General features: G+C 35.5%; 1 protein-coding gene across 3 annotated transcripts in view; it reads left to right on the top strand.

Moving 5' to 3' along the window:
• Nucleotides 1-23,921, top strand: part of LOC5570969 — a 162,390-nt gene that overhangs the window by 1,549 nt on the left and 136,920 nt on the right. The gene's annotated exons all lie outside the window — the stretch shown is intronic.

Raw genomic sequence — 23,921 nt, 5'->3', positions numbered from 1 at the left:
GGGTAATAAAAATTGATATCAGTTTGGTGACAATCGCGTCATTAGCGTTCTACTACTAATATTTCTATTGTTAAAGTTCGAGGGACAAATGTATTAACTGGATTGAAAACAAATGTTATGAATGCTGTTTGATGTTTTGAATGCTATTCAAATAAGATACTCTAACTCCAAAAATTATAGGAATCGATTGATATTTGGAAAAGTTGCAGCATCAGTTTTTTAACGTGAAAACTGTAATTTACGATCTAATTTTCACTTCCAAACAAAAACAATATTTAATTTAATCGTTTAGACAATGGCTTCACAGAAAATAAGTTGTTGGTGTTGATATTACTATCCTGTTAATTATGTTTACTTCACTGAAGCGATTTTCCGTGTATCTGTTTTTTTTGCATAATTAGCTTATAATTAGGGTAGAAATCTTGAATGATTTTAACAGTGAAAGTTATTATGGGTATAATATACTTGCAATACTGATTTTAAATGCATGAGTAGGTAGCAACAAAGAATTACCTACAGACGAAAACAGTTTAACAGTTTTAAATGAGGCATTCTAAACAAGGAGAAAGAGTCATGAGCTCGTGAGGAACGAGTATTTCCATGTTATGAAAATACACATATTGTCAACAATCATTCTATCACAACGCCAGCTGTATGTTACGTTCTAATTTTTTTTGCGAAGAAAAGTGTCAATTTAAAACATCAAATCATGAAGTATGTATGCTGGAACCATGATTAATATTTATGAATACATAAGCACTATTCATGGATTTAGTTATCTGAAATTTTAGAATCTTATTTTTGATTTGAAAAGTGGTCATGATATCATGAAGCAGGATCGGCATAAATCGTTAAAACATTCCGAAAAGGACAACTTATGGCGAGTGCCACATATCTAGCAGAAACACGAATATACGGTGGTTAGATGTGTGACCGTTAGATTAGGGACGTTCCAATACTTCCGATATGTCGGAGTATCGATATTTTGCTTTCGATATTCGATATTTTGGTATCGATATTTCCTATTCTATATATCGGTGGTATCAATATTTTCTTCCGATATATCGTATCACACAATTTTATTCTTACTAATAGAGCACCACAATCAATCAATCTTGTAATGAATGAACGTTGTTTGTCTTAACTATTGTCGAATTGTGTGTTGTGGAGTTTTTTCTGTTGAAGAATGCTTTTTTTATGGAAATAATGTAAAAATGCAAAATCATGTTCGGGCGGGTATTCGAAGACTTCCATAAATTTCCAGTTCTAAAAAAGGATTTGAGACTCTATGACACTACTCCGAACGCCACTACCCCGAATGCCATTACCCCGAACGCCACTACCCCGAATGGGTTGTGTTTGATTCAATACAATGAATAAATGATGATGTCAGAAAATTAGTGATCAGTTTAGTGATTAAGAGACCTGACTGTTATAATGCAAGAAGATAGAAGAAGGGAAAATTTCTGATTAGAATTAACAGGATTAACTTCAATAAATGCCTTAAGCTTGAAAGAGATCTATGACAAAAGATCGAAAGACAAAAAGTCGAAAGAACAAAAGCTCGAAAGACAAAAGGTCGAAAGGACAAAAGGTCGAAGAACAAAAAATAAGGGACAAAAGGTCGAAAATCGATTTTCAAAGAAGGAAAAATTTTCCAACATGCAAATCATTTTCGACCTTTTGTCTTTCGACCTTTTGTCCATAAACCCTTTAGAACAATAGCTGTTACATATGGTAATATTAGTGCCTAGCTTATCAAACGAAAATTTAAAAGAACAGCCTGTAAAAGAAAGAAGGGCAAATTTCTGGTTAGATGCTTGCTATAACGTGAATAATTGCTATAAAAACGTGATGCTATCGCACAACCTGTATTCATGAGAAAGAAAAATATTTGTTTAAACAAAATAGAAATATTAACATCACCAAGAAGTCCAAATACCGCACAATGGTCGGGCTCCATATAAAGGGGCGGCCAAAACTACCAAAAACTTTTTTTGAGATTTTTATGTTTTTTATTATTTTAAAATATACCTCATGTATTATATTATTATGATCCTTAATTGAAATTGACCTATCAGGTATCAGAAGGCCGGCTCCAGAGGCACGTTCCCCGCCATTTGGGAGATTTGTGCCATCGCCATGTTTGAGCCTATTTCATCATCTACCCGATGGGAGAGGAAAGGGAAGGGGAAGATGGGAGGAAATAGGAGTGGGGTCCCTTGAAGAGGGAAAATCGCATAAGCGAATTAAGAGCATGTAGCTCCATACCACAATGGGTTCGAACAGCGCCCTAAAAAGGGCACTGCAAAACGCATGAGCGTAAAGAGAGCCTATAGCTCATTACCACAGCGGGTTAAGAATAACAGAAGGTCCTGAAGATTCAGGTTACTGAAATCAGTTTCACCTAATAAGTGTTTACCAAGTAATTGGAATCGCCATTACGCGAGAACTTGACAGTTACATATCAGGTGATAAGAAGTTCCATAATCGGAATCACAACTATCACACACAAATGTATCAACACACTGAATATTTGCCATGTGATAGTTGAGTCAGCAGTGGCCAGTTAAGGTTGTAACCAAGCGACTGCAATTCTGCTTTGACAGATTTGTTAAATACTTAGCCACCTTTGGAGTGGCTCAGTAATGTACAGACATCCACTCGTCCCGCGAAGGGAGTTGTGGGGAACATTTTCTATAAGCAAAGTGACAAGCAATTTTGAGATCACTCAAAGCAAGGACAATTGTGTCCCAATTCACCGGAAGTGGGAACATCCAAATCACTAGGATTTCCAATGGACGGAGAAAATCCATGGAATTTGGTCACAACCAATTCACAGTTTGTGGAGTATAACAAATGCATAGTCTGCGAATTTACATTCTTATGTTCATATAGAGATGTAGGCGATTTCCTACAATAAGTAATCCAAGATTAGAACTACTTAAGCATTCCATCAGACTGGAGCTTCTCAAATTGATATCTGAGCTGCTCCAGATGATGTGATGAGTATCAGCATCACTGCCCACAATCAGCAGAAGGCCTTTTCATAGACAGTGAACGATAACTCGTTTGAAATCATCCATTGGGGATGGTTCATCATGTGGTAAATACACCACAAAACGAAAGACGTATTTCCTATTGAGGTCACATATAGAAATATCAATTGTGACAGCACATACATCTCTGGTTGTTAACTCAGAAATGAGTGTAGCGACGTCAGCGCTATTCACGAGCACGTATGCACGAGGCATGGCACGCGAGTATGCCATTTCATGTTTCTGAAAGTAGCAAAAACTGGGTCCACTAGGTTACCTAGATAAAAGTTCACAAAAGTAAGGTTTTTGAACTACCGCCACTTGAGCTGTACCATTTGCATGAGTCTACAAAGATTGATCGTTGCTGACATTTTATGCTGGAGATTGATCTAACTAAGCTATCCTAGCCGTAGCCACTACCCAAACTAGGCAGGATTAAGCTTTTCGCCATCTCAGAACGAAAAAGATCAGCAGCGAACAAAAACCAGATCGGTAGCTCTTAAAAGTCGCCAAAGGCGAAAAGCACAGATTACACTGCATAAAACGCATAATGCGAAACCATAGAGGTGAAAATTTAAACTAAATTACAATGTTTTAATAATCCCACCCTTATTTAGCCTCAGGCTTGAGACTGAAGAAGGGCAGCCGATTATCTCGGAGAAACACAAGGTCACCTGCACCATTGCTCCGGGTAGCACAGGAAGGGCATAATACTGTAGAGGGCGCCCTGGAACTCCACAGGCTCCGTTTGCGGCTAGGTTTTATTTAGACCCCCCTAACCATTCATTCTTTGGCACGGTAAGCTTAAAGCCGTATGAATTAGGGGTCACCTGTGAGGTGGACTTTTACCACCGGAACAGGCAGTCCGTAGTGTTAATTCTTAGCCAGTTGAAACAACCGCTACCGACACTACGCGGCTATCTAGGCTGATCGGGAAAAGGAAGTTAACATTGATGATTAACTCCTGACGTGCCCAAACAGCCACCAGCTTTTTGAGATTTTTATGTTTTTTATTATTTTAAAATATACCTCATGTATTATATTATTATGATCCTTAATTGAAATTGACCTAAAATTTAAATTTCTCTGACTTATATGACGGCAAACTGGCTAAAGTCAAAAAATTGAAAAATGTTACAATAAAATAAAGCACAAAATTTATAATTTAGGAATGCAATATTTCCCCAATGTTACGCACTATCTGAAAGCTTATGGTTCAACACTTTTATCGAGCATGAAGGTGGAAAAAAATATTTGGTGGAAGTTTTAATACTATTCAATATTACACTTTAGTAATTTTGATGATTTTTAACATGAAAAACAACTCTTGTCACGTCATGTCGCCGCCATTTTGAATATTGCACATCAAAATGCATCCTTAGATCTCACAAAAAACGTTTAAATTTTTTGCAGAAATTTGCTGATTTGCAAGTTAGAGCTATTTGAATATTTCAATATTTTCATATATTTTGAAGATATTTTTCATATAAAGTTTACTTAAAATATATTTCATCACTGTTCATACACATTTTGATCAAACTCGGTCAAATACAAAAAAAAGTGCTTTCAGCCCAGTTTGATAACATTTTTAACGAAACAAAAAAACTTTTTTCAAAAAAGTTACGTAATGTGTGAATAACCCCTTCTGAAACAATAAAAACGCCAAATAACATATAAGGTTTACATATTTCATCGATTAAGGCAATAAAACTAGTTTTGGCCAAACTTCATTTTTTTCCGACCATTGTGTACCGGTGAGCACGCAGCTGTTCAAAAAGACCATATGGGTATGGGGTATGGGTTCGAATTCCTCTGATGGTGGATCTTACTGCATTGAAAATCCATGACATGCTTTGGCTTAGAGGCACATGTTCAATAATGGTTAATTGACAAGGAAAATTCCAAAAAATTACGACGGGTGGATAGGTGTCAAAAACGACAATTTTTTGGCGCTATGAAATTTGTGAGTGAACCACTGAACTGCAAAAGTGCCCACTGTGCTGAGAAACAGGCACTGTCCCAGAATAAAAAAGAAGAAGGTAGTTGCCAACAAGATATTTCGGAAGAATAGCTAATATATAAATAAAAGGAAAATATATGATGAAAATTTTACCGACGAATTTTACACAGCATAGATTACCAGTTTACATTAGAGACGCATACATAACACTGTTCGACAAAACAATTTTTTTGGATGGATCAGGGACGCGTTTTATGGGTCTTGAAGTGCAAGAAAAGTAAAGAAAGAGGCCGTTTTCAAATGATTTGCAGCACCCCTGGATTATTTTTTGATAAAGCTTGAAAATTTGGCATTTTTAATCACAAACAGTGTAATAAGCAAAATATCAATATCTTTTTAAATTCAATTATACAACCATTGAATTTGTGAAATCGATATTTTTTAGCACTGGATGACTTCAGGGAAACGTGCACCATTTCAGAAGAATATTGACATCTATTTTGTATATGAATTTGGAATGTTAACGATCATTAAGCAAGTACGTGAGGATGTGCACCATATAAATACTACTTTTTTCTATTTCACACTTCTGGTTCATTATAGGTATAATAATTATTATAGGTTCAAGAAGAAGCTTGATTAGGATTTGAATCTTTGCTCTATTAGATAAAGCAATGAGCAATGGAATCCATTAACATTTGATTTCAACAAGGATACGACGACTACGGAAAATTATGTGTCTGTTATATTTATATGGGCTGGTTGATCTAAACTCTCAGCAGAAATACAAAATTAGGTTAGACACTGATATGTAAGTGGTCTTACATGAGCTAGTTATTTGCGATTTCTAAATATTTCGAAAGGTTCTCATTAAAAATAGTTTACTTATCGTGAGATTAAATTTCATCAGAATATCCCTATAAAAATTACAGAATAACAGAAAATGGTAACAAATAATTTAGTAATCAACATTGTCACATTTTTTTGCGATAGTCGCTCAGGCAGGCATGAGCTCTTTATGATTCAGTTTGTGCTCAATGTTGATCATTTGTGAAAACTGATTTAGTGGTAACATGCCTGCTTCTTACTTGTATGATGAAAAAATTTCTGGTTAAACCATTTTCGATTTTTTTTATTTTTTTATTCTATATTTCACATATTTTTCGGCAATATTAATCAAACTTTCAGTTTCGAGATTTAGAATAAATTTCACAAAAAATTGTGATATAATCTAAATGAGTAAAACACTTTTTTTATATGTCTTCCTGTTTAAAAAAAGAAAAACAGACATTACGTGAAGTTTCGCAAAATTGTTTATCATAAATGTATTGAAAAATTGTTTCTTCACTTAATCGAAAAGCATTTTTACTCATTTAGAGGATATGGGAATGAGGGTTCATAAATGGACACGTTTGGCCTCATAAGGGAAACGAGTTTAAAATTAATTTTAATGGTCGACTTCTTTATGTTTCCAATATGCTTACAACTAAACTCATTTGAAGAAAACATCCCATTGAACAAGAAACTAACGCTCCATTTGAAAGTTTGATCAAAATTGCCGAAAAAATGTAAAATGTAGAACAAAATAAAAATTTGGAAATGGTTTAACCAAGATTTTTTTCATCTTACAAGTAAGAAGCAGGCATGTTACCACTTAATCAGTTTTCACAAATGATTAGTATTTTGCACAAACTGAATCAAAAAGAGCTCATGCCTGCCTGAGTGGCTGTCGAGTGGTGTCACAACAAAGGTGAAATTGTTGATTACTGAATTGTTGGTTGCTATTTTACATTAGTCTGTAATTTCTAGGGATACTCTGATAACAAATGGACCTCACGATAGGTAATCTATTTTTAATGAGTACGTATCAAAATCTTTGGATATCGCAAATAACAATATTGTCACATTTTTCATAGGCTTCGCCATCGGTTCCTGATAAACCGACTAGCTCATGTAAGACCACTTACATGTCAGTGTCTAACCTAATTTTGTATTTCTGCTGAGAGTTTAGATCAACCAGCCCATATAAATATAACAGACACATAAATTTTCCGTAGTCGTCGTATCCTTGTTGAAATCAAATGTTAATGGATTCCATTGCTCATTGCTTTATCTAATGGAGCAAAGATTCAAATCCTAATCAAGCTTCTTCTTGAACCTATAATAATTATTATATAATGAACCAGATGTCTGAAATAGAAAAAAGTAGTATTTATATGGTGCACATCCTCACATACTTGCTTAATGATCGTTAACATTCCAAATTCATATACAAAATAGATGTCAATATTCTTCTGAAATGGTGCACGTTTCCCTGAAGTCATCCAGTGCTAAAAAATATTGATTTGACAAATTCAATGGTTGTATAATTGAATTTAAAAAAAAAATTAATATTTTGCTTATTACACTTTTTGTGATTAAAAATGCCAAATTTTCAAGCTTTATCAAAAAATAATCCAGGGGTGCTGCAAATCATTTGAAAACGGCCTCTTTCTATACTTTTCTTGCACTTCAAGACCCATATAAACGCGTCCCTGATCCATCCAAAAAAATGTTTTTGTCGAACAGTGTAATGGTCAATCCTCTATAACAGTATGGTCATCATTTTTGCAAGCAAAACAAGATAAAGCATTGTATCTCATACTATTCGGGGTAATGGCTCATTCGGGGTAGTGGCGTTCGGGGTAATGGCTTTCGGGGTAGTGACTCATTCGAGGTAGTGGCGTTCGGAGTAATGGGATGGAGCTGGATTTGAACATGGTACCATTCTCAAAGCTTGTGAGTTTGCTAAATACACACTTAAAAAAAAATACGGATTACGGTGAAATTTCACCGTAATCTCAACAGCTGAAGGTTCGGTGAAAAATCACCGAACAATCTGTAAAATCGTTGAACACAATCATAAAGAAAAACAAGAAAATGGTTCAACCAGGAATCGAACTCCCATCCTGCCGATCAGGAAGCAGGCTTGCTACCACTAAGCCAGCTTACACTGCTTGTAAGAGGTGTGCAAAAACTGAAACAAAAAGGTCTCTATGCGATTTAGGAATTTTGCTTTATTTAGATATATCATATGATATTCCGATATATCGATATTTTGATTCAATATATCGGTGGTATCGATGCTTTGATTCGATAATCGTATCGAATCAAATATCGATACTTTGCAATATCGGAACGTCCCTAAGTTAGATTAGTGTAACGCTCTGAGCATACAAATTCTTGAATGATAGTCATGGTTTCATGACTCGTACCCATGATAACATGAAACATTAAATTTTATAATATCATGACTTTTTGTTCATGTTTCCGGCAACGGATTTTTTTTCCGTGCAGTCCATGAGCGTGAATTGATAAGTGCAGGGTTGACCTGACCTGGTCTGGTCAGAGTAAAATTTACAAAATCAACTGGTCGATTTTCAGATATACTGTAGTACAGATGGTTTGAAGATAAGGCAAGTACTGAATGTTAAACATTACTATGTTTTTTATGCACATGTTTCATTACAAAGATAAGTTCCAATATTACAGCAAAAGATGCAAATATTTTGTAATTCTGAATGCCTACAATCCATAAAAACACTAAGTTCGGTCTTGATTAACAGCGACCAACTGTCAATCATAATAACTGATCTAATATTTGATTTTTTTTTTTAGCTTGTTAGTTCGCCTTTTTTAACTAATAGAGCTGTTATACGTCTAATATAGAGTATGTTAGTTGTACAATAGCACAATAGTAACATACAGTGCGAAATATAAAACTTCTATTTGGTTACTCTGGTCTTCACCAATTAAACCAGGCTTTTGCCTAAGCTGTGTAAAGATATAATTCTAAATTTTCAACAATTTAGATCTTATAAGGAATCTGCAAACAATCTCTTATGAAACTCAGACAGTTTCTGCTGGGGACCTTTCCGTAAAATCTACCCAGGAACTCTTTGCAGAATTCATCTACAGAGATACATTCACGTGTTTCGCAGAACTCTTTCGAAAATCTTCCTGAAATTGTTCAAAAAGTATTTAAAATATTTTCAGTGAGTATTCATTGATAATCCCAGGTATTTTAATAGGAACCGTTCCAAGATTTGTTCCGAAAATTGTTCGTTTGTGCTTCCAAGAGTTATAATGAAATTGGAAAAAATAACACATAATTTCTCTAGATTTTCTTCCCATAGCTCGTCTAGGACACACAGGAAATTTATTTTTATCAAAAGGACACAAGGAATTAGTAATGCACTGTTTCGAGAAATTCTCGCAAGGAACATATTTACGAGGATTTTTTAAGGATTACAAACTTTGTTTTTCAAACATTCCCTTTCAAACTGTTCCAAATATTAAACTCAGATAATCTCTAGGGATTATTTTGACACTTTTCAGGAATCACCTCTAGAATAATTTTAATCAATCATTCGCAACATTCAGCTATTTTTTCTCATGATATCTCCTGTCATTTCACCTGATTATCTTAAGAGATTGGTCCCAATAATATTGCTCGAATTGTGCAATCAATTATGACTGGTAGCAATTGAGTGTTTTGAATAATGCACTTAAGCAATCTCATGCCTGTTGAAAAACAAAAACAATAAGAGTCTTAACTGGAAACAAAAGGAGACCAAACAGGAACCAAGAAATACTGATACGTTTTATTAGGGGTTCCATAACTTCGAAGTTTTGCAATCATATCTCAGAAATAACTCCAAAGATTACCTAGACATTCTATCAGTAAATTTCACTGAAGATTTCTCGTGAAATGTAACAAGGAATCAGCCTTCTCGGTATCCATCCTAGGATTACCTCAAAGGTTTTTGTTTCTTGCGGAATTAAATCAGTAACTTCACAAACTCTGGGGATACTTAGGATATTTTCTGAATCTTTTGTTCAGAATTTATTTGTGGTATTAAACGAAAATTTTCCCAAGAATACCTTTAAGAATAACTTTACAGATTCTTACCAAGATTCCTTCTGAAATTTCTCATCAGATTCTTCAAACAAATCCAAAGAGAACTTATCCAGAAATTTTTTATGAGATTTCTCTATGAATTTCTGCAGAGAACGGTCAAAGATTTTTTGCAAAAATTATTGGATGACTGGGATCCGGCACCGTAAGTTTGTCCAAAGAAAATCCTAAAGCAATCACGTGAAACATTTCCTGGGATACTCCATGAAGGAATTCTTTTTAAAAATGACTGAATGAATTGCCAAAAAACGATGTTAGAACTACTGGTATTTTTTTTAAACAAAATTCTCCTACCTCATAGTAAATATTTTTTGGTTTTCCAGGAAGATTTCTTGTAGGAATATTAGGAAGATACTCATAGTAACAAGTGAAGAAATCAGTTGAAGAATTCCTGAGAGAAATCCGGGGATAGATTTTGGAGTATTTCTTTTAAAAAAAATCATGAAGCATCAGCGTAGAATTACCGACGTATCTTCTGGAGGTATTCATCTATGTATCCCTTGATAAATTACTGATTACTGATTACGGATTTCTGGAGAAATCCATAAATCCATCCTGAAAATCACCCAAATACTTAGATCTTACGTTTACATTTTTGCATTTTTTTTTTTTGTAGCAAAGCAATATTTGATTACTCTTGAACATTGAGAGCTTAAAAAATGAATCTCCATGTTATTCAGATTGACATTATGGTGAAAAATTGTTAAAATTTATCTCCAAAACTTATTCAAACAGTCTCAAGTCAGAAAAGTAAACAAACTTACTTTATCGATCATATGTGTTTCACAGACGAAATGGAATCCTAAAATGTTTAATGAAATCTTGTTTTTAATTAATAATACGAAAGAACATGTTACTGCAACTACTTAACTTAAAATTGGGTCCAATAATGAACCTTGTCACTTTAGAGCATGTTTAACGTACGCTTAGTTGACAAAAAAACACCATAGTTTTAACACTGGGGTTGTTCCTATCTGACATTTCGGAAGAGACACGGAAAGCTTAATACACCCAAAATTTGAGTTTAAGCCAAGGGGTGTGACAATATCTAAAAAAAAAATATGTTTTTTGGACTTAAACATGCGAAAACATAAAAAAAATAAGTAAACATGTGTTTTTGGCTTAAGCTTAAGCGTTTGGCACCAAAATTGGGACAGGAAATTAGGACCCTACACGTTCCGCACTAAACTAACTCGATTTTTCACTTTCAGGACGTTTAATTTCCAGATTTACAATTGGCATAAGTAAGACTTTCCCTAAGTGGGCCCAGATAGCCGTAGCGGTAAACGCGCAGCTATTCAGCGAGACCAAGCTGAGGGTCGTGGGTTCGAATCCCACCGGTCGAGGATCTTTTCGGGTTGGAAATTTTCTCGACTTCCCAGGGCATAGAGTATATTCGTACCTGCCACACGATATACGCATGCAAAAATGGTCATTGGCATAGTAAGCTCTCAGTTAATAACTGTGGAAGTGCTCATAAGAACACTAAGCTGAGAAGCAGGCTCTGTCCCAGTAGGGACGTAACGCCAGAAAGAAGAAGAAGAAGATAAGTAAGACTTTCAACTTTCTCTACCTAACCGCTGCTTTTACCGCTCCGTTGTATGGACAGACATAGTAACTTAACCACGAATCAAAGCAAAACACTACTTTGATTTGATTTTACACTGGTACAAAAGTAACTGAATGAAACGTTTTATCATTTTGTTATACATTTTTTGTGGGATATAAAAGCAACTACCTAGGTTTTGAACGCGAGATGTATGTATGATTGTATGTATAACTGAATTTTAATATTTGTTTTTGTTTCATCGCATGTATTGTTAAATACACATTACCTGTCAGGATATTTGCATTGAACAAAACTCTGAAGATGGCCTTACAGTTGAGGTCGAAATACGCGTATCTGTCGAAGGATATAAACTCTAGTGGAATTGAATGGTATATTACTAAATTAGGTTTTCCATTTACTTATAGGTATTCCACTAAACAGCTCGAAGATTCATTATCACTTTTGATCAAGTTTGACGTCACGTAGTCAACAGAAGCACCACAGGAGTTCAACTTTTTAGCACTGGGGTTGTTCCTATCTGCCTTTTCGAAACAGGCACGGAGAACAAAATATACTAAAATTTAGAGTTTAACCAAGCGAGTTTAACGAAATACATTTCAAAATTGAATAAACATTTGATTCTGGCCTGAACGTATGGTATTAAAATTGACACAGGGCTTCAGGACCCTATTCACCAGAACTCTAGCTTTTTTTATACATGAAATATTCAAAAAACGACTGTTGTAATATGCTGATTTAAAGTAATTTTAGATAAACTGTAAAAAAAACCTGATGTAAAATGATTAAGATGTATGAGTAGGGGAAGTGGTGGTAAAACTAACACCGTGGCTTTTACCGAGAAAAAACCAATTTCAATGATTTTTATCACGCACGGTCGATTTAGAGCATTATTCAGAGTGTTCGAGTTGATACGGAGGTCAATTGAAGTGAAAATATAAACGAAAACTAAGATTTTAGAAAACCACGTTTGGAAATTAGAACTGACGTAACTTTTAGCTCGGAGATCTTGAGGTTATTCAGTAAGAATGAATAAAATGATGTCAAATCTGATACGTTTGGATTTCTGTTTGAATGGTTTACAATCATTTATAGATAGATTTTCAGTAATGCAATGGAATTTTTCAAAAATATTAGTTTTGCTTAAGTTTTTTGCATGATGTTCATTTTACCACCAACAGCTGTTCATTTTACCCACATAGTGCAGGTAAAATGAACATTTGCATCGTTTTTTGCTAGCGATAACAATATGTGAATATTTAGTTATTTTAGTCTGAACCCTTGTTGCCGCTTTAGATAACATCCATAACAGATAACAGATAACATATTGTTGATCTTATGCGATAGAACTATACATATTCTTTGTTTTTCTGTCAGAAACAAGATGATATCCTTAAGGTGTTCATTTTACCATCCCTTCCCCTACGGCTCATACAAAACTGGACTCTTCTCAATCAACACAAAATTTTTGTAATATTTTCACATGCTGATAAGTTGTTCTTAATTCTTTTCTATTTTCTTTTTTATGTTTTATGACACTTGAAGGATTTTTTCGTATGTGTTAAAGTTACCCAAATTTTGTGTTGGTCCACAAGAGACCGATTTTGTGTAAATCTTACCAGCATCCAAAAAATGCCCAGACCACGGTCTTCTTTTATTATAGACCTTCGTTTTCTTTTCCATTCTAAATGCGGGGCGTGACATCCAGACCTGGGTCCTAAAACTTTTGATAAAATCTTGTTTTTATTCGATAACATGACACCGTACACCCCCGTTAATTTGAACAGTACCTCATGCAAACCATCGGGGTTCATTTTCAATTTGAACAACTAGTCACCCTAGAAACGTTATTCTGGTTGCATTTTTCACTGTTTTGTTTTGATTCTGCGTTCCGTTCTACAGCGTTCCATTTCACTTTACTCCGTTCCATGAGCTAAATGACGTTTGAACCATTTTTTTATCTGAACGGTGTGCAAATTAGCGGGGTACAAATTAAAAAGTGTTCAGATTAAATGTGGTCAAACCAACGGGGGTACCCGGTAGTGCTTCTACTTCGTTGAATTTTCCAGCCCAAATAACGGCTATATAACGTTCAATTGATTTGTACCTTTAAACTTTTGAGCATGCTTGACGTTCGCTTAGTCTACAAAAATCGCTACAGGGGTTGTTCATATCTGACTTTTTAACCCAGGGTTGTTCCTATCTGACATTTCAGAGGGAACACGGGAAACATAACACCAAAAACTTCAGTTTAAACCAACAGATGCGACAAATTCGCAAAAATCTAAAAACAAAATCGGGCTTGACCAAAAGAAAAACATTTGAAACATTAGTAAACATGTGTTTCTGGCCTTCCTTAGCCGAGTGGTTAGAGTCCGCGGTTACAAAGCAAAGCCATGCTGAAGGTGTCTGGATTCGATTCCCGGCCTGTCCAGGATCTTTTCGTAATAGAAATTTCCTTGATTTCCCTGGGCATAGAGTATAATCGTACCTGCCACATGATATACGAATGCGGAAATGGCAACTTTGGCAAAGAAGGCTATCAGTTAATAACTGTGGAAGTGCTCATAACAACAATAAGCTGAGAAGCAGGCTCTGTCCCAGTGGGGACGTAATGACAAGAAGAAGAAGAAGAAGAAGTATTTATGGCATAAACATAATTGAGACAGGGCTCTAGGACTCTATTGGAAATTACTAATATGCTAATTGAATTTTGCTAAAATCTCTCTTCGTCGTGAAAAATGTCATCGAAAAAATTCTGTTTTCGTGATCAATTTTGAATTACTTCGGTTGGTCATACATGATGTTGTCATATTTCACTAGAGAACGTCTTATTAGCATTTTAATTGTGCGAAAAAAATTACGTTTTCCGTTTTTCACATTACTAAAGATGATGCACAGGAAGCCAAAAAATCCATTGTGAAAAGAATCTAGACTGAACGGGATTCGAACCCAGACAATTTCAGCATGGCTGTGATTAGTAGCTGCAGATGTTAGCACTAGGCTTAGGAGGATGAAAAGCATGTTGCTTATGGATTTGTAGGCATTCACAATCTCGATTATTATCGAATTTACATCTATCTCTGAGATTTTACGAAAACGTTCAGATTTTGTAATTGGAAGCTTAAAATATATTCTGTCGGAACGGCAATAATTTTCCCATTCATTTTGTCAGCCCAAGTTTAGCTGCAAAATTGGCTTATTTCGAATTTAGCATGGAAAGTTGAAAAAAACCAATTTTACCGAAAGAATATTTCTATCTAACTTTGATAATAACCATAATAACCGAATTTTTGACACTGTAAAACGTGAGAAACGCTGTCATCTTCGTTAGCTTCAGTATCCATTATCATCGCCTACACTTAGGTGCCATTTGCGTGACATAATTTAGCATTCTAATGTGCGAAAACCGTGTAATCTGATCAACGGCACTTAGCTTATCCTGAGAATTTGACGCATTCTAGCGCATTAAAAACAGATTTGTTATGCTCCCAAGAACAAAGACAGTCCTTGAACCCAGCCGCACTTGGCTAGTTAGGTTTCATTCTTACTGCTCTGCGACCAGCTTCCGGAACGATTGCGGTTGTCATCGCACTCCGACTGACAACGCAAAGAACTCCGTCTAACCCACCCCCTTTCATGCGCTTTCGGAGAGGAAGTCATGCGTGACACTCCCACAGGTATGAAAAGGAAAAAAAAATCGCACTCGGTGACGGCAGATGTTCTGTCGGTGAACTGCCACCACCAGTCAGTCAAATCAACCAGAGATACATAATTTAGTTCTGCTTCACCCGCCCCGAAGAGTTTCTCATTCACGAATGGCGTTCTTCACCTGTCCACGACGGCGTGCCATGTGCATTCAATTGTGTGCATTATGATGGCAATAAAAAACGCTTGCCTGCATTGCGTTCAGAGGGAAATGACCCACCAGTCCTATGGGCAAAGTTTAGTCTGAACTGTTGTTGATGGACTCTGGTTGCATAAAATTTGCAAACATTTTGAAGAATGTTCCCATTTTCATTGTATGGTTCCCCTAACAGTATCAAGCTGGAATGTAGAACTGATATGCTCTATATAATTTGACTATTCCATACGATTTCATGCTAAGCTGAAAACTGTTTTTCAAGTAAATTAGTTTGGGTCACCTGAGTACGACGCATGCAAATCCTTTCAATATCTCTGCCGTTTTTTAGCCAATTCAAATAGTGTATGGTTTTTTTGGACGTAAATAATGAAGCGAACATAATTGGTTTTTGAGATTTTACTAAATTTGCGTGTTTTAAGTACACTGATAGGCAAAATAAAGTGCCCACCACACCAGTTTTCGAATTTCTCTCATTGATTCGGTTCAAATTAAAGTTGACACACTTAAATCTTTTTTGATATTTTATTTTTGATATTCTTTTGAAGTTGTACTTACGAAATTTTGATAAAGAAAAGAAGGCCGGAAGAAAGACTTGGTCTTCTTGGCAGTATGCTTCGGATCGTTGTTCTAGAGAAATATGAATTTCTCTTCAAGGCCCGTCTGGATCAGCGAAACCTCCAGATTTTCCCGCAAAATGTTGATGTAGAAATCTGCCGTATTTTTTTTTTATTTTTTTTATTTCTTTGTTAGTATTATTCCAAACATTACATTCATTTCTTATATCTAGGTGTTCTGTGTTATTAGACAACACTATCATCCTAATTTGGTAAAACAAATTTAAGATTTAATTAACATTTTGTTAACAACATATTACATTTCATTTGACGTAGCAGTTCAGATTTTTTACAGGTGAGTTGATTTCACCTGCTTATAAGAGAAAAAAAAGTTTTTAATATACTTAACCTAACTTAACCTTAACATATAACGCATTAATCGTGGCAATAGAAGATTGTAACGATTTTTGCCTGAAATTATTAATTATTTTATTTGACATTTGTTCCAATGTTCCAACATTGGATATTCTATGTAACTCATTGGTACTATACCAGGGAGGAAGCTTCAGAATCATTTTGAATCTAGTCATTATTCCGTCGGTTTTCACGACGCTTCCTACTCCACTCCATGAAAAGCACCCCCAGACCATCACATCACACCTCCATGCTTCACCGTTCCTTGGATGTGGCCCGCCGCTTTTGGTTAAACAGCTCGAGCTTCAGGAGCGCCACATCCAAGGAACGGTGACGCATGGAGGTGTGATGTGATGAAATGTGATGGTCTGGGGGTGTTTTTCATGGAGTGGAGTAGGAAGCTTCGTGAAAATCGACGGAATAATGACGGCAGATTCCTACATCAACATCTTGCGGGAAAATCTGGAGGTTTCGCTGATCCAGACGGGCCTTGAAGAGAAATTCATATTTCTCTAGAACAACGACCCGAAGCATACTGCCAAGAAGACCAAGTCTTTCTTCCGGTCTTGTCGGATTAAACCGCTGGAATGGCCTCCACAAAGCCCAGACCTCAACCCCATTAAGAATTTGTGGGCGATTCTCGATGCCAGGGTTGACAAAACTGGTGTTACCAACAAAAATAATTATTTTGAAGCCTTGAAGCGCGCCTGGGAAGAACTAGAACAACAACACCTACAAAACCTGGTGAAAAGCATGCCGAAGCGCCTCCAGCAAGTCCTTAAGGCCAAAGGAGGACACATTAACTATAAATTTGCTTTTTATTTTTCTTAAATCATCTTTTCTGGGATCAACAAGGAAGTGGGCACTTTATTTTGTCACTACTTTTTTTTTCAATACAAATTGATTTTCTTTTTCTTTGAGTAAAATTCTATTTTTTTATCAAATTTTCGTAAGTGCAATTTTGAAAGAATATCAAAAATAAAATATCAAAAAAGATTTAAGTGTGTTAACTTTAATTTGAACCAAATCAATGGTAGAAATTCGAAAACTGGTAAGGTGGGCACTTTATTTTGCCTATCAGTGTAAGTTCTGGTGATCCCACACTTTTGCACGATACACATCGTATATTAGCATTAGTATTAAGCATTTCGCACAAAGTCGAAGGTGGTACAGTCCTAGGCCTTTATATGGGGGCCCGTTACCGCCCGTTACCAAAGTCAGAAATTTGGGATTAACTTCTAACTCTTAGACAATATTGACGCATCCTCCAATAGTCGAAAGCTGTCCTGGCCACGTCCTTGCGAAAACTGGGAAATGGGAAAGGATTTTTGATTGAACCACCTACTTAAGAAAGACGCAGAGAACTCTACTACCTCTCATAGGTGTTACGGGATGTTGTGGAATGTTGATGGAAGGGGTGGTGCCATGGGATACGTTTGGTAGGCGTTCTGGCTGACATATGTAATATTTACGCATTGCAATCATGCGCTGCAGATTAGAACAAACTCACCAAATTCCTCTTTCGAAGCTCCTCTGCAACCGCTGCTCCTCTTGCTGGAGCCATCACAAAGTACTCTCCTGCTTGGGTTTTACTAAGCACACCCCGAGGAGGAAAGAATAACTCGGCAATAACTTATATACCATATATTGGTATCATACCCCAATTAAGTTTTGTTCAGTTATCAATACCTCATTTTGGTATTCGATAGCTATTGAGGACTGCTGGAGGTATTGAACTACTATTGAAAAAATTCACTTTTATATGAAAATCCATCATTATTATTTAGGTATTACAATACCTGATCTAATCATCAACTTGGTATTTGTAGAATATGCAGAAGGTATTATCTGAGGTATTTTACCTCTTATGCAGGGCTCATTCATACCTTATAAATTAATTTATTAAGACATAAATACAATACAATGTTTACATGATTAAGGACTGTTCATTTTATAAAGTGGACACTTTGTTTGTGCTATATCTTTTTAATTTATTGATAAAATCGTAATCGGGTTTTCTGTGCATCGTTCAACTATTATTCTACAATGCTATAAAAATATAAGATCTTTGAAAAAGCTTTTGGTTGAAGAGCTAAATAGTTTTTCCAAAAACTCCTGAGAAGAGCTGTTCGTCAAAGTTTAACATTATTTCTCGCAAAATAAAAATCCTCATTTTTAAGAACAAATTGTATGTTTGTATCTTTTAATATTCTACTAAAGGTATAGCTTTAAAAAAATCAATTATATTCCACCATTCTCTGACATTAGGTAACTTTAGTGATTTACCCATTTATGGCCAAATTTGCTGATACACCATCCTTTCACTCCCAGCAAAAGAGAAAAGTAAAAATCGTGTTCAAAAATAGTTTGCTAGGACCCCTCCCTCCCCCTCGTCACAAATCGTTACAAGTTCGTGAAGACCCCCCTCCCCCCTAAAAAGCTACGTCATTTATGGACGACCCCACATAGAAAACGTTTCTGATAAAAAAGAGTATTTTGTACGTTATTGTTGGCAATAATATTGTGACAAATACAGTCAGCAAACGAAACCCTGGCGAGCTTAGCCCTTAGATTGGTTGTATGACATTTGTCAGAAAACCATTTGCCAGAAAGTCGTTTGCCAGAATTAATTTGCCAGAATGGATCATTTGCCAGAAAACCATTTGCCAGAATGGACTATTCCCCAGAAAGCCATTCCCCAGAAAGACCATTTCCCAGAAAAAAAAATACTTCATTACTTCATAGCAATATGTACTTAGGCATGTAAAATCCTTCGAATTATTATGCTTTTCAGCATACGATATATATGGAAATTATGGTTATATATGTTGTCTTATATAAAAAAAACTGCTTTTATAGGATTTCTAGATTTTTGTTTGATAAAATGTTTTTAACTAATAGTATTACAGACTTAGGGGAGCAGATATCTGTAGCTGTAAATGTGCAGCTATTCAACAAGACCAAGCTTTTTTTTATTTTTTTTAAATCTTTATTTGAGTGTATTTTAACGCACGAGGGCTAGTTCTACACTTAAGACCAAGCTGAGAGACGTGGGTTCAAATCCCTCCGGTCGATGATCTTTTCGGATTAGAAATTTTCTCGATTCCCCAGGGCATTGAGTATAATATTTATACCTGCAAAACGATAAGCACATAAAAATGGTCAATTGACAATAAAAGTTCTCAGATAATAACTGTGGAAGTGCTCGTAAGAACACTTAGCTGAGAAGTAGGCTCTGTCCCAGTTGAGAAGTAAAGTCCGATAAGAAGTTGAAGGTATAATAGACTTCCGAAGTTTTCATAGTTTCAAAGAAATAACAATTTATTAATGTTATTATGATCATCTTCCAGACTATTTTATTGAAACTATTATAGGCAACTGTATTTTAAACATTGTCATAATGATTTTCCCTTCTTTAAATGTTATGTTGTTCTTCAAGGCTAACAAATACAAGGACTTATATGGTTCATAGGAGATTCACCCTTCTTTATATCATTGACTGTTCTTCGTATTTGTACTGAAAAGGTGTTTTGCTATCTGCAGGTAACAGAAGCAAAGGAAGTTATATAAACAATATTATGTCTTTTCAATTTTCAATAATTAGAGTAATTAGAAAAAAAAAATCAAAGAAAGACTGGTAACAATAAAATGTCTGCCAAGAAGATTGAGGCGAAAATAAAAAATGTAAAAATCTGAAATTAGAGAGTCACTGACAGTCAGTCAGACAGACAGTGAGTAAATCATGAAATGTTAACCATGACGTTTATCTAATTTGTAATCTTCAATTGCTCAAGTGATTCCTAAAACATAAATCTTTATAACTTTCCGTATAGCAAGTGACTGAATATGAAATAAAAAATTCTGTGAGTTTCTGAATATCTCAGGTACCAGATAGCAGACATACTGAAGATTGAAGAGTTTATCGGTAGCCTACCGCAAATTGTGTAATTTTTTTTGAAAACAAAAAAAAACAAGTTGTTCATATTTTAACGTTTAACTTTTTTTTCAATGACTGGATAATGTACATAAATTAATGGCCGAAAGAACGTTGGGCTGAGTCATTAGATTTATACTGTTAAAATAATTATTGGCGCTATACTTGTCATACTTCAAACATAATTTTCCCTTCTTGCAATAAAAGGCTGTTCTTTTTAATTGTTTTGTGATATTTCGTAAAGATACACTTTTCAACAATATCTATTCTACTAAACTAATTCATGCCAAACCTCCCAGCTCTTCTTCCTCAGGTCAGCTATATAACAAAACAGGTAATCTTATGTCAGTTATGCCACAAACCTTTCACGTTGTGATTATTACATAAAATTGTATGCGCAGGCTTGCAATAAAATTGACTAAATTACATGGATCGATCAATCGCGTTGTTTTAGATTTGTAATAACACTACAATGATATGATTATTGGGCTGATACAAATATTAATTTTCTTTTATGTCCGAGACCACTTGGAAGGTACGAGGGGAGGGGGGGATAAAAATAAATAAGGAACAAAAAATTAAAAATATAAAAAAGTTATTTTTTCGAATTTTTATTTTTTACAATAGTTGTTAAACTTTTTTTGTTTCATAATCTAAGTACAAATAATATGAATAAATTCAATATACCAAAATAGCAAGTATCGAAAAATTTGGTAGCCTTAAATTTTCTATGAATTTGTCGATCAACAAATATCAAGGTTGAAAATAAATTACAAAAAATAATTCTGGGGAATGGTTTTCTGGCAAATGGTCCATTCTGGGGAATGGCTTTCTGGCGAATGGTACATTCTGGCAAATGGTTTTCTGGCAAAAATCATTCTGGCGAATTGATTCTGGCAAATGGTTTTCTGGCAAATGTCATACAATCCTTAGATTTTTGATAAATCCCGTGAAACATCTTGGAGAAAGTGGAAAAAATAAAACATGAACATTTTCAAAAGTCTACAAGACGTGGTGTGAGATGTTGAGATGTTCAAAATTGATCGTCGTCAAGGTCTGTTGTGTCGTTCATGACCAGTATTTTGCTTATACATGACTTGTACCATTTCCGATGGTCGGAATGGCCGAGTAATTAGCTTTTTTTTACATACTCTGATAAGAATTTGTGAGGGACAGTCCATGTGTTTAAAAAAAAAAAAACATGACAAAAAGATGATAGAGAGCAAAGATTGTTTTACTTCCTCCACAGACCACCTCAACCAATAGAACATCAAAAAAGAGGGCTTGAATCGCATCAGCCATGCTTTAGGTTATTTGCTAAGAAAGATTCTCCCATAAACTTTGAAAAGATACAAATTTGTGGACTAGTCTTCGATATTCCGTGTTGCAGAGAAAGCTCAAAAAATTTATTAGCATTTATTTATTAGAGTAGATCAGTTCAGCGTCGACGTTTTGTTTCCACTCATGCACGTAGCTCGGTTAGCAGTATACCACATCTTAAGAATTGACAGAAACCAATCCATCGGGTGACTGCCAATCATAAACATAAAATGGTAAGAAAATAAGTAGGGTAGGTGTACCAGTTATGGCCATAGTGGTTTCCTATTTCGCCATACGTGATAACTTGAATGTCTCAACATTTTGAATTTTTGTTTGTGTTGTAGCAGTAAGATATAGGATATATCTTGATGTCAAAACATTCGAAAAGATTAAAAATTTTTAAAGTTATCCAAATTTTGCATATGGCCAAATAGGGAACCACTATGGCCATAACTGGTACACTTTCCCTATCGAACAGAAAATTAGGAAAATAGTTTTAAAACTCCCATATCGTTTAACCACGGCATTCTTGACGTTTCTCTTATATCAACATGAAAAAAATCTACATCGCAAAGTTTGCTTTGATGAAACCATAAAAAAATTATAGTGTGGGAAAGAATCGTCAAAAAGGGGTGATTTAAAATTTATAGCGAGCTAGCGTAAAAAGCTGGATAGTGTAATACATTTTATAGTGGTTATCACGCTCAATGGTATGGGTGGCCTAGTGTAGATGTGGTTGTGAACCTTAGAGGAAAACAATATGTACTCTGTCTCGGGAAACACCCAGAATTTGGGTGTAAATATTTAAAATTTTGTAATATTTCCATATGCTTTTTGATGTGTCTGGAAAGTGTGTGCAAGTTTCGTTGAGGAAAACAAAAACAAACTGTGCATGATGAGCGTATGCAAGTGTTCGTGTGTTCATCTGTCACTAAGCTCTATAGGACCCCGAATTCACGACAAGATAGACATACACATATGTACATGTATAAATGGTCAACTAACAATGAAAGTTCTCAGTTAATAGCTATAAAAGTGCTCATAAGAACACTTAGGGCAACTTCACCGGTTTCTCTTTTTTGGACCAAATTTATACCGAAAATGGACCTGTTAAAATTGAATAGACAAGTAAAAATTGACCAAACTGCACGCGCATGCACCGGTCGTTGTATTTTTTTTCGATCTAGTTCGAATGTGATCAACAAAAACAAACAAATAGTGAATTGTATAGCCGAATTCTAAAGCAGATTTTATTAAACCTGCAGAATCCCGAAAAAACTCCGAAGTAGTACGCGGATGAACTTTAAAAGAATTCCCGGAGGAATTCCAATAGAATTTGCGGCGGAGCTTCGAAAAAATTTCCGGCAGAGCTTCGAAAATGTTTTTGGTGGGGCTGCGGAAGAACATCTGGAAGAATTTCTAGAGAAAATCCCCGGAAGAATTCCTGGTGGAAATACCCGCAGGAATTTCTCCTTTCAGAAAATTCCCGGAGGAATTGCTATTGCAAATCCCCTTAAAAACTGCTGGAGAAAATCCCAGAGGAGTTCTTGGGGGAAATCCCCGGAAGAATTCTTTAAAAAAAATCTCCGAAGGATTTTCTGGAGCAGATCCGGGAGGGGTGTCTGGAGGAATTCCTGGATGAAATTCGTAGAGGAATTTCTGGGCAAATTCCCCAGAAGAATTTCTAAACGAAATCTCCGGAAGAATTCCTAGAGGAAACCCCAGGGGGAGTTTCAGAAGGAAATCCTTGGAGGTGTTTTTTCAGGAAATCCCCGGAGTAATGGATCATTAAAATAACCAATACGGCCGCTATGGAAAGCATAGATAGCGCCACCGTAGCCTTGTGTGTTTGACAGAACAGCAATGCTGTCACAATGTTAAATCCCATATACAGTGGCGCCTTTGTTTTGATGCAGTGAACACTTGCAAAAACTACATTCAATGATCCATTCCTGGAGAAAATTCCAGGAAGAATTTTTGGACGAAATCCCTAGAATCTTTGACATCCTCGGATGAATTCGTGGAGAAATTCCTGAATTTTTTATATAAAATGCGTTATTATTGTTTTTTTTTATGGCTATATCGGTCATGCGACTCAAAGGTAAAGGGAGTCTATAGAAGCAAATGATGGAAACGAATAGGTGCATAGGCGTCGCAAGGGAGCGACAAGATTGAAATTTAATTAGGTGGTGAAAATTGAGCAAGCCATTTTTAAAGTCAGTAAGCATCGAAGCGTCCTGTATTTTGCCTAGCTTCTCTACTGGAAAAGAGTTGGCTCAAAGCTTTTGAGCTTTGCTACCAACACAGGCAAA

Source organism: Aedes aegypti, chromosome 3 (assembly GCF_002204515.2).
Source record: "Aedes aegypti strain LVP_AGWG chromosome 3, AaegL5.0 Primary Assembly, whole genome shotgun sequence".
Lineage (NCBI taxonomy): Eukaryota > Metazoa > Arthropoda > Insecta > Diptera > Culicidae > Aedes > Aedes aegypti.
Note: the sequence above shows the minus strand (reverse complement) of the source record. Positions and strands in the feature narration are given on the sequence as shown.